We start from the raw sequence: 12487 nt of genomic DNA on the forward strand, positions 1-12487 counted from the left end.
TGTTGCTGAAAATACTCAAAGTTGTTCTTTTTCACCCTCATGATTTGATCCTTTTTGGCGGCGTGGGATGGAAAATTCTTCACATGTGTCTCACTTAATACGTCAGAGATATGAGGAAAGTTGAGAAAACATAAATCGGAAGTCAGGGAGTTTCTCCCCTTTTTACAAGACATGAGGTTTCATTTGATTTTTTTTGTCTTTTCCCCCTTCTTGAGGGTTATTTTTTCTGTCAAAACATCAATTTCTGACTCCTCAGGATGTATCATCATCCAAAAAAGGGGGAGGAGAATCCCCAAAAAAATCCAAAATGTTTGATTTTCCACCCTTAATTGTAAATTCAATAAAAATGGGATGAATCCGATAAATGCTATCGATATACTCAATATTCCAATAAAACTGAATTCTGTTCTTATCACTTGTATTTGTTTTCGTCCTTCTTCTCCCGAGGCAGAAGATGAAGGAGTGTGTAGAGGATTGTTGGGGGATGAAGGACACAATGTTGAGATTCTGGGGGTTGTATAGAATTTTTTGCAGTAGGAGATGGGGGAGTGTCGTAAACAAAGCCACAAACATTATCAAGATGACAGTTTTAGAGCTTTATTTGCACTTTTATAGCTTCATTTTGATGATATTTTTCTTTGAAAGCTTTTCATATTGATTTTTTTCGTGTTCTTTTTTTCAATTTCTTATCGTCTTTGTGTTTATTAGTTAATTTTGATAACACGGAGTAAATATAAAGTAGATTTTTGAATATGTACTAAAAATATTTTTGAAATCTCCTTACGGTAAATTAAGCTAATTCAAAACCTGCTCTAAATGGAAATTTTTCGCTACTCCAAATGGAAACGTCATTGTTTTCATGTTAAATACAGTACTAAATTATTATGTTTATATATTCTCTATACCACAGTTTCATTTTTTAGTTAATTTTGCTCCAAATAAAGCGAAAATCCATTCATATTCACAAATTTTAATTTGTTAATTTCTCAGAAAAATTAAAAGTGTATCTTTTCACTCTTTTCACCATCGAATTTTTCATCGACCGACCATGTTTTTCAATGAAGAACACAATTAGGTGACTGTTGTTTATTCGTTTTGTTTAACTTTTATGTTATATTTCTGGCTAATTTTAGTTAAATTAAGTGCTAATCTTTATTGTTAACGGTACGTGAAGTTTTCAAATGAAATAATTTCCTATTTCGTGAACAAAAAGGGGTTTTCTGAAGTGTCTGCAAATGCTTCAATAGGAAGCACCGGAAATATATTTTTTTTTTGGACAGACTTTGTGATTGTTTTAGATAGGAGAGGAGAAAAGACAAGGAATAAGAACAAATCCTGCACTCAAGAGCAACTCAACAAGGTTTTGGAAGCCTTTCGTCGCGGTTTCACTTACACTGTTTGTCTCCAATTAGAAACTTTCCCTTGTCTCCATTTGGATTAATATGTTTCCAATAGAAGCATTTTACGCTCGCGTATTTTTCTTGTATTTAAGAAGTTTTCAAATTATATCTAAAGAATTTTCACTAAATAGTAACATTATAGAAGAGTCAAGGAGCAAATTTTTGAAATTCACTCCAGAAAAAATGAACTTAATGTGTTGAATCTTCTGTCAAAGTTAAAGCGACTGGAAATGGTTTTGAATTAGGACATTTACCCTATAGAGGGGGCCATCGGAAACCGAAAATCGATATTTCTCATCGTTAAATCTCTCAATCGAAATACTAGCACAATTTAATTTCGAAAAATATGTTTTTTGTAAAAATTGCATGAGTAGATTAAAAATTTCCCAACCTCAAATGATTCTACTGAAATATTGTAAGTTGGATATGGAATGCATGGATTATTGGAATACAACGGACTACTTACTCAATTGAATTGAATTTTATTTAAATCTTGATTTCGATCGTACCTTCTAAATGCGTTCAATGGGTCTCTAGTCTCTACGTCCAGAGGGAAATTTAGTCACTTACATGAGAAGACGGATAGGGCGGAGTCATCATTAATGGACGTTATACACTTATGGACAGCTTAGAAAAATCTTAAGTTCTTATCTAAAACAGATTTTGAAAAATCACAAAATTGTTAATAACATCATAAATTATTTTCTTTTTTAATTTTTGTAATTCAGATGTTAACTAATTTTTTTCTCTTGCATATTACAGGTCTCGGCTATCGGTAAGTACCTTTTCCTTAATGCTCAAATTTTACACTGAACTGTCAAACTGTCTGTCAACTAAATGTTTGATGAATTGGACAAAATTTACCTTCGACTCATATACTTCAGCCGAGATGTTTTTATTAATAAGATAGATAAACATTTTACTGTACTTCAGAAACACAGTGGGATTTAATATAAAACTCTATAAACCTAATAAGAATTTGTAGAAAAGTTTCTATATTTTAATCCTATGGCAGATATGTGGAAAATGATACTGTTCTAAAAAACAGTAAAATTTCATTGTTTGCAGGAACAGTGGAATTTTGTGTTCACAGGAGCAGTATAGCTCTATTGTTCTCAGGACAACGTAATATTTTGTTAAAAGAAAGAGTAAAATTTACAATTAGCAGGAACAGTGTAATTTTCTGTTCGCAAACACTGTAAAATTTGCTTTGAAGAGGAACAGTTTAATTTTTTGTTATCAGAAACAGTAAAACTTTGCTATTCGCAGGCACACTGAAATTTACTATTCGTAGGAACAGTGTAATTTTATATTTGCATGCACAGTACAATTTCACTGTTTGCAGGAACGGTGTAATTTTCTGTTTATAGGCACAGTATTTTTTTTGTCAGGTACAGTGTAGTTAATTTTCTGTTTTTAGGAACAGCAAGACTTTACTGTTGCCAGGGGCAGTGTAATTTTCAGTACGCATAGGAACAGTTAAGCTTTACTGACCGCAGGCCCAGTGTCTTTTTTTGACTGGAACAGTGTAACTTTCTGTTCGTAGGAACTGTCACATTTTACTGTTCGCAAAAGCAGTGTAATTTTTTGTTAACAGTAAAATTTACTACTTTCAGGGAGAGTATAATTTCCTGTTTGCTGGAACAGTCAAGTTTTACTGTTCGCAAGAACAGTGTAATTTATGGTTCGCAAGGATAGTAAAAGTTTTACTGTTTTCAGAAACAGTGAAATTTACTGTTCGCAGACACAGTGAAATTTACTGTTCGCAGACACAGTGAAATTTTCTGTTCGCAGGCACAGTAAAATTTACTGTTCGCAGGAACAGTGTAATTTTGTGTTCGCAAGAACAGTAAAATTTCACTATTTGCAGGAACAGTGTAATTTTCTGTTTGCAGACACATTATTTTCTTTTTAACAGAAACAATGTAATTTTTATGTTAGCAGGAACAGTAAAGATTTACTGTTGCAAGTCACAGTGAAATTTTCTGTTCTCATGCACAGTAAAATGTAATTTCAATAGAAGCAGTGCAATTTTCTGTAAGCAGGAACAGTGAAATCTTACTGTTCACAGGAAAAGTGTAATTTTTTGTTCCTAGACACAGTAAAGTTTACTTTCAAGAAGAACAGTGTAATTTTCTGTTCTCAAGCGCAGTTAAGTTTCACTGTTCGCCGAAACGTCTAATTTTCTGTTCACAGGTAGAGTGAAAGGAACGTCTATTGACACTTTAAGAAGTCGTGTCAGCACCTATTGACACCCTACTCTGTACCATTTGGGATATGAAATTTGAACATCTCTGCTTATAATAAAAGCAGGGCCTCGCGATTGGGGCTTCGGAGTTGAAGCCATTTTTTATTTCACTCCTCCATCTCGCTTACTCTTATAGAAAAGTGCTAAATTTTTAAACGTTAGGGCTTGTAGTTTAAAAACTATGGTTCTTATCAAAATATGGTTTTGACTTATCAAAAGTGGATCTAATAAGCCATCATTATGCAAAATATAATAAAAGTCTGAGGTCTTGTTTAGGCTGTGGTACTCGTTCCGAAAAAAATGCGTATCAACACACAGCATATTTGAGTGTATACTTCAATATTACGCAATTGAATCAACCATTGCGTTCAATTTGAGTTATATTGTGTTCATTAATTGCTCTTAATGATAATGATTTAAAGAATTAATACTTATAAGATTAATTTGAGCACATTTCGTCACAATTTTTACATTTTTGCCATTTACTTTTGTATGAAACCCAGTAAATAATCAGAAGTGGAAATATTTTGGAATGTCCATGGAATTTTCATAGGAATGTTTTTCTATTATATTAATTTGAAAAACAAATTTTTTTCGTGAAATATCATTTCCAATAGAAATTTAACATTAATTCTTCTTTTTAATTAGAAAATAAAGTGTAATACGAATTATTTTGTGCTTGAGATATTGCATGAATCTTGAAATATTTAAGAATACATCTCCTTTTTTGTTTTTTTTTAAGCAATTAATGTAAAGTTCCCTTTATGTTTGGGAGGATTGTCTAAAAGGCAATGAAGGAAATTTTAAGAAAGGTATTTTTTTCTAAAAATCAACAAATTTTGAAATAAAAATTGTTTTCAAAATTCTTTCAGTTAATTTGGAGTTATACTCACCTGTTAACAATATGGTTTTATGATTCTTAATAAATTTATTATGCGTTGTGCTGACTAACGCTAAGTTGAATTTTTTAAAGAAGTCTCAAAAATTCAAATGCCAACGACAAAATTTTGATTTGATTTTGTGTAAATTGAATCAATATTGCAAAACCTAAAACTTTGAGCAATAAAAAATATCTAAATATATTTCCATTTAAGCAGAAATGGAAAATTAAGTCTGATTTCAAAGTCTGGAAAATATTAAAAAAGAAAAAAAGCATTTTAGTGTTTTTATATATTTATATTTTAATAAAATACATATTTTCTTTAAAACAAAAGTGGATCACATTTTTCAATTTCTTCACATTATGTCTTTTTTCTTAAAGTGAATCAATTTCTATTTATCCAGAAATCGAAAATTCAGTGCGTTTTTAACGATTTTGACAAATATAAAAAAAAAAACAATTTAGAAAAAGCATTTTAGTTGTCTTATATTTTTATGTTTTCATATACTATAATTATTTTATAATTTCTTATAAAATAATGAAACACATTTAAATTTCTTTTCATTGTATCTTTTTTTCTTTAAAGTGGATCAATTTTTATTAATGGGGAAATGGAAAACTTAAACTACTTTTAACTGGTTTTGAAAATAATAAAAAAAATATATATATATAAAGCATTTTGGTGTTCTTATATTTTTATTATACATTTTAGGCATTTCTTAATAAAATATTGTTAGCACTAGCTTCTCCCCAACGAATGGTTAAACCCCCCCGTTGGTATTTGAATTTGACATCATAGATATCTCTCGGAGCGGCGCCGATTTCTCCTAAGAGTGTTCCTAGTGTTAGCCTGTGAGTTACCCCTACGGATCGTCGTAGTGTATAGATCGTTAGGAGGAACGCTGAGGGTTCTGGAGAAATCTCTGGCGGCCAAGGCGCTCATCCACGCGATTTCATTGAAGGCTCCGCCCTTACAGATTCCCTGACGGTTCTAACAATATGTCTTTTTCTGCAAAAAAAAAAAATGGAAAAACTTACATATTTTTAAAATGCACTAGACTTTACAACTTGCTTCGTTCTGAAATTACATAATTTATTTGAAGGCTTTGGACATATTCCACGTGAACATTTCGTCCAAACATATGTGACCAAAAAATCACCATTCAAAGATATAAGTTTAACTATTATAGAGGGTTTTTCAAACGATTTGATTCAATATGGATTTTTTGGAAATGTCTTGAAATAAGTAATGAATCGGTTAAATATCCATAAATGACATATCTTTCTCGTATTTACATTATTTGTATATTCGTATGCTTGTAACTAATGCCAAAGTATTATAAAAATTATCATTTCTTTATCAATTTTTATTTTTGAAATGCTTTTGTGATTTTTGAATTAATTTAATATTTAATCTCTAGTAGACAGGTAAGTACCAAAAGATCATGTAGAACAATATCTAATTCACGGAAAGCTCTATCTCGTGAGTTTAAGTATACGCAAAGCTGGGAGGATTTACCATTTCTTTTTTTTTTAAATTCTTTTATACGTAATAAGGTCAATAAAATACATAAAGCAAGTATAAAACTGATTAATCAGAATGGGCCACCGGTGTTCGATTTTTCTTTACTATAGACAACAAACTATTTATTTATTTATAAAGATACATTCGAGATCCCCTTACATAGAGATAGACTACGTAGTTTTTAGCGTCCACCGCCGTCTTAGCGTTGGTGACCAACCTCCAGAGGAAAACGGTGGACAAGCTCTTTCTCAGGTTGTATATGCCAAATAACTCATTAATCTTTAAGAAAGGGTTTACGCAAGCCTCGAAGTAAAAAAAACCATATTTTTTCTCTTATTTTTTTCAAAATATTAAAAAAGAAGTATATTAAATTTAAACTCTTACTGTGTTATCACACTTGCACATTAAAATTTTAATATGATTCACATTAATTGTCGCTGGTGAGAGTCCAAATGTGTAATTTGTGTGTTTGAATCATTTTATATTCAAAATTTGATCTATTTGTTGATAAAAAGGTAGACTTGGCCCGCAAAATTTGATATAAATTGATTTATAGCATTAATGTGAAAAATTAATGCGATTTTCTCTTTAATTTTTTAATGTGAAAAATATTTATGCTTTAGGTAAATTTAAACTTACTTTTTCAGGCCAAGTCCACTTCTTTATCAATAAATAGAAACGCCCCAAATATCAAGTGACTCAAAGACTCAAATAACATATTTGGACGCTCACAAGCGACAATTAATGTGAATCACATTAAAACTTTAATGTGCAAGTGTGATAATGCCGTTAGGCATGAAAAAGGACATTAATTGAACATACTTAATAAAATGAAATTTATTAATAAAAAAGAGATGGCAAAGCGTCCCAGCTTTGCAGAATGCTCGAACTCACGAGATAGAGTTCACGGTGAATTAGCTTTTTGCATAATCTTTTGGAATCACTGATCTACTAGAGATTAAATTGATTCATAAATCACAAGAGCAATTGAAAATCAAAAAATCGGTTCTTAATCCATTCATTACCGATGAAGATAGATGCAGCCGGGTTCTAATTTGCAATACTTTTCTAAAAAATCAAAATTTAAGCAAAAAGAAAAATGAGCCTTCCAAAGTGGTTGGCCTTTGACCTTCAATAATTCCAAATGGCGAATTTTTCGGTCATAGGTATGTTTAGGGAAATATTCGCCTGGACCAGCTCTAAAACATATACAAAAATCTTTGAAAAAGCTTGGGCCAATTTTGAGAAAAACCGGAAAAGCATTATTTTTAGGGAATTTTAATTATTGGGGATGTAAAATTATTCAAAAATCGGTACTTAACCGGTTTATTACCGATAAAGACCGATGCAGCCGGGTTCGAAATTGCAATACGTTTCCAAAAAATCCAAATTTAACCAAATCTGTTCAAAAATGAGCCTTCCAAAGTGATTGACCTTTGAGAGCTCTGCCTTATATTCCTTTTCACAAATTTTCCTGGTGCATATAAAATTATTGTAGAATTAAATTTGTCTATAAGTCACCACAAAACCATTTTCATGAAAATTGTTTAAGAGGGTTTCAAAATATCATTAACCTCTTAATTAGTTAATTGACCAAATCGGGTGAAAATTAGGCTTTTGACCTTGAATAATTCAAGATGGCGAATTTTCCGGTGATAGGTGTCTAAGAACGAAATGTTCAGCTAGACTAGGGTAAATGTCCTAATTCAAAATCATTTGCAGACGCTTTAACTTTGACAGAAGATTCAACACATTAAGTTCATATTTTTTCTGAAGAAAATTACATAAATTTGCTCCTTGACTCTTCTAGAACGTTACTGTTAGTGAAAATTCTTTAGATATAATTTGAAAACTTCTTAAATACAAGAAAAATACACGAGTGTAAAATGCTTCTATTGGAAATATATTAATCCAAATGGAGACAAGGGAAAGTTTCTAATTGGAGACAAATGAGACGCTCAGTGCAAAAGTGGACCGTTTTAATACGGAAATGCATACAAAGGAGACCACTCTTGCTCTGAGCGTCTCAAATAGTGTAAGTGGGACCGCAACGAAAGGCTTCCAAAACCTTGTTGAGTTGCTCTTGAGTCCAGGATTTGTTCTTATTCCCGGTCTTTTCTCCTTTCCCATCAACAACAATAGGAAAATCTCTCCGAAAAAATCATATTTCCAGGGCTTCCTATTGAAGCATTTGCAGACACTTTAGAAAAACCCTTTTTGTTCACGAAATAGGTAATTATTTCATTTGAAAACTTCACGTACCGTTAACAATAAAGATTAGCATTTAATTTAACTAAAATTAGCCAGAAATGTGACATTAAATGTTAAACAAGACCAATAAACAACATTTACCTAATTGTGTTTTTCATTGGTCGATCGATGAAAAATTCGATGGTGAAAAGATACACTTTTCATTTTTTTTGAGAAATTAATAAATTAAAATTTGTGAATATGAATGGATTTTTGCTTTATTTGGAGCAAAATTAACTAAATAATAAATCTCTGGTATAGAAAATACATAAATATAATAATTTAATGCTATATTTATCGTGAAAACAATGATGTTTCCATTTGGAGTAGCGAAAAATTTCCATTTGGAGCAGGTTTTGAATTAGCTTAATTTACCCTACCTGCAAAACATATCCAAAACTGAAAGAAATCGTAAGGGCCAATTTAAAAAATCCTATGAAAAAATTTCACTGCCCGCCCATACCGACAAGAATTTTTAAAAGCTCTATTTTCCAAAGATTTATTTCGAAGGAATTGAAACTCTGGGAATTTATTCTTTTTACGTTATACAATTATTCAAACAGATTTTATTTTTTAATTCAAAGACCCACGTAACTCATTAAAAGGTTAAATTAATTGAGTATTCAATTGCGATTAAATTGCGATTATTTTACATATATATTTAAATTAAAGTTAAATAAAAAATTAACGAAAATTTGATTTTTTGGTTAAAAATACCTGTACTGTTATTAACGTCAATTTGGAATTTATATGATTTTTTCTTCGAGTTTTAAGTGTTAAAATACTAAGAAAAAGAAAATTATGTTTTCTTCACGAGAGAGAAAATGTTTTTTTTTTAGTAAATTTTCAATAATTTTTTACAACATTGGAAAAATGTCCTATGGATGTGTCTTATGACTCTGCGGACAAAAAATTTATTGGGATTTCGTGGAATTCTCTCCCGCCTATGAAGTGATTCTGCGAAATATCGCTATTTCTCTATTGTTTATAGATTTCTCACAATTTCCTTAGGTTCACTAGGTTCTATGAACACTGATTAATAGAAATTTGGATAATTTGGTTCACCATATAGTTGTATTTCACAGAATTTGAGGATTTTAACACTATTTTGCACTACATTACTTACCCGTGGAATGACACCTTTCGGGAGTCTCTGTCGCTCCGCACACTATGCATCGCATTTTTCATCACACTGATTAAGATTTTACCAAATTTACACTTTATTTCGCGATTATAAAACAAATTTTCGCCTAAAAATTCCGCGACGGCTTGCTTTCATGCACACACATACACACACTCATGAAAGGACCGCGAAGCATTTCGATTTTCCGAAGCAAGTCGGCGCTGCTACCGCCACAAATCAGAATTTCGGAAGAGCTTCATTTAGCTCCATATAAAATGAACAGAACACCGAGGCCCTGAATAAAAGGTATATTACAGAAAAAACGTTATATTACTTATATTTTACTAGATACATTAAATAATTTTCAAGATTTTGACAAAAGTGTCAATAAGGGTTCCCTGTCGAACAGACGTTCCTCCGACCCTACAGTAAAATAAACGTTTAATAGAAAGGGTGCAAGTTTTTGTTCGTAGGAACAGTAAAATTTTGCAGTTTGTTTACTAGTTATTCTAGTTCACTGTTCTTCATTAAAATTTTACTGTTCCCAAGAATGGTAGAATGTCCTCCAAATAATAAAATCTTACTGTTCCTGGTATCATTATTTTTTAAAACTGTTTCTCGGTCTTTTTCTGGATACCGTTTCTGTTTCTATTTTCTGGAACAATGAAAAATTTTACTGTTCTCCAGGAACAGTAGTGAATTTTCAAGAAGAATTTTTACAAGAAAATACGTGTAAGACAATATTTTTAGGATAATATCAAACGGTCAGAGATAACAAATATTTCAAAAACGCTTCCTCATCAAAAGCAAATAGGGGAAAGTCGTCTGCCTTTAAATGCAGCAGCCTTCAAATGTTGCGATTTTTTCGTTGTTCTCAAAAGCATAAATTATATTCTATTAACTATTAGGTAGCTATCCATCATCCTCACAAATCATCAAAAAATGGAGAGCCTAGCTCCTATTTCCTAGATGCTAGATCAAAAAAAATGAAAATGAGCTCTAAACTGTAATTTTGATGTTCCACAAATCATGTGATTTTTCATAGTAAAAGTCATTTTACAAATAAATCTTCCATTGTGGCACATAGAAGGTTAATCAGGCTTAATATTTCTGTTAAACATTTTGGTTCAGATGACACAATTTTTGTGGGTGGCAAAAATTTGCAAATATCACCCTGCAGCAGCCTTTAAATGCTAATGTCGTGTGCCTTTAAATCCTATCTTTCCATACATCAAAACATGTGAAATCGAACTCCTACTTTTCTCTGACGAACGTCATACAAATACTTATAAGTTGCTATCTTGCTCCGGCCGGGATGTTTCAAGTTGACAATTGTCAACTTCAATGGCTTTTTCTTCCAAATTTTCAAGTGCAAAACAGTTCTTCAGAAAAATGTGAAGAAAAGTTATTGTTTAATGTCTTTTGACTGCAGTGATGATTTTAGTGAGTGCGTTAGGCTTCAATCTATTCATTTATAGCCCATTTAGTTTTATTGATTCAATATTCTCAGTGAAAAAAAAACATTTAAAGGCAGCTGCCTCGCGTTTGAAGGCAGACTATGCCAGCTGCCTTCATACAAATCGACATCACTTTTTTAATTTCCTCAGAAGGAAAAACTGAGGACTTGCAAGTGCTAAATGAGGTAATCATATACGCCGAATGAACAAGAGAATTTTTTGGTGTAGTAGAAAATAAAATCCATTTTGTGGATTCTTCAGAAAAAAATCTTAAATTTGGAACTCCATTTTTCGTTTGAAGGCAGACGACTTTCCCCTATACGTCATAATTGATATTAATATTCGTCCTCTCACTGTTTAATAAATTAAAAGAAATCATGAAATCATCTATGCATAAAAGTTCTTTATTGTCTGAGTCTCAATGTGCTCAATCCATCCACTTCTTGTACACCAGCCAGGAAAAACGTTCTGGCTTGGCATCACATGAGGGCGAATGGTGATAAAGTTAGCGAAAATGGTGAATTAAGTCCAGAGGCCTGAGAACAAGTGGGCAACATTTGACCTGAGCACATTATTTGTCTGTTATCAGACTTGGCCAGAATTTGGGTGTTTTGGACGCGGGAATTAAATGCCCTATCACATAACCATTTTGGATGTGATTCAATGCAAAATACTCCTGGCTTTTTTTCCCTCTAATTCTTCAGCTCAGACTTTGTTGGGTGTCAAATGGCTTATTTTTGTCCTCATTCAACCCCAATACGACTCTCTTTCTCTCTCTCTCTCCAGGATAATGGAGAAAAATGCTTTAGTGAAGGGGTTTGGGGGGTAGAAGTGTATAGAAATAGCAAAATGGGAAAAAGTCCTGGCATAAATCTCGACTTGTCAGGTGGAATTTTAACTCTTCCCACGTGGATGGACTATTAAAAGCACGTGATAGAGTTTCTTCTGTGTCTCATGGAGGGTGGTTTGCAATGAATATCAGCACCTGTTCAATAGTGCTGTTCTTGTACAAATAAACACCGTACACAAGTCGTTAACATGACAAACGATGCAACATTTTTCACTTTAATGTTCACACGAGACACTTTCATACTTTCCCAGAAACAACTTCATGCTGGATGCTGGATATTAGAAGGATCAACTGTTTTGCTATAAATTAATTAAATATCTCGCATTTGTTATTTATATTATTTCTTACAAATTTATTCGAAATGAAATATAATAAGCGAGTCAATTGAGATGATTTCTTGCTACAAAGTGGTTCTGGTTGGGTAAAACCGTTATATTCAGGCCAAAAGACAGAAAGATTTTCTCGAAAATTGAGTTTTAAAGGATTTCTGTAACGCTCTGGCAAAGCCATATGACAAATTGGGTTCGAATCTTAGGAAAGCTTTTTCGAAAATGTGATTCTGTAGCCATGACATTGCCATTTCAGCTCACGTGGCATTGTCAGAAGTCACATATTTGAGATTTCTGGCAATTCAGATGACAATGAGTTTTGTTAAACAAATCAACCAAGGCGTACTGTATTTTCATCAAGTAAAGGGATTTCATAATTTCATTAAAAAATCAACGAATTGCATTTTCGAATTCATATGATATGA

General features: G+C 32.0%; 1 long non-coding RNA gene across 1 annotated transcript in view; it reads left to right on the top strand.

Moving 5' to 3' along the window:
* LOC129807897 (uncharacterized) overlaps positions 1-12487 on the top strand; it is a 108863-nt gene that overhangs the window by 50564 nt on the left and 45812 nt on the right. Inside the window, exon 2 of the long non-coding RNA XR_008752335.1 lies at positions 2163-2175. This is a non-coding gene — a long non-coding RNA (uncharacterized LOC129807897). The remainder of the gene's footprint in view (positions 1-2162; positions 2176-12487) is intronic.

Source organism: Phlebotomus papatasi, chromosome 3 (genome assembly GCF_024763615.1).
Source record: "Phlebotomus papatasi isolate M1 chromosome 3, Ppap_2.1, whole genome shotgun sequence".
Taxonomy (NCBI): domain Eukaryota; kingdom Metazoa; phylum Arthropoda; class Insecta; order Diptera; family Psychodidae; genus Phlebotomus; species Phlebotomus papatasi.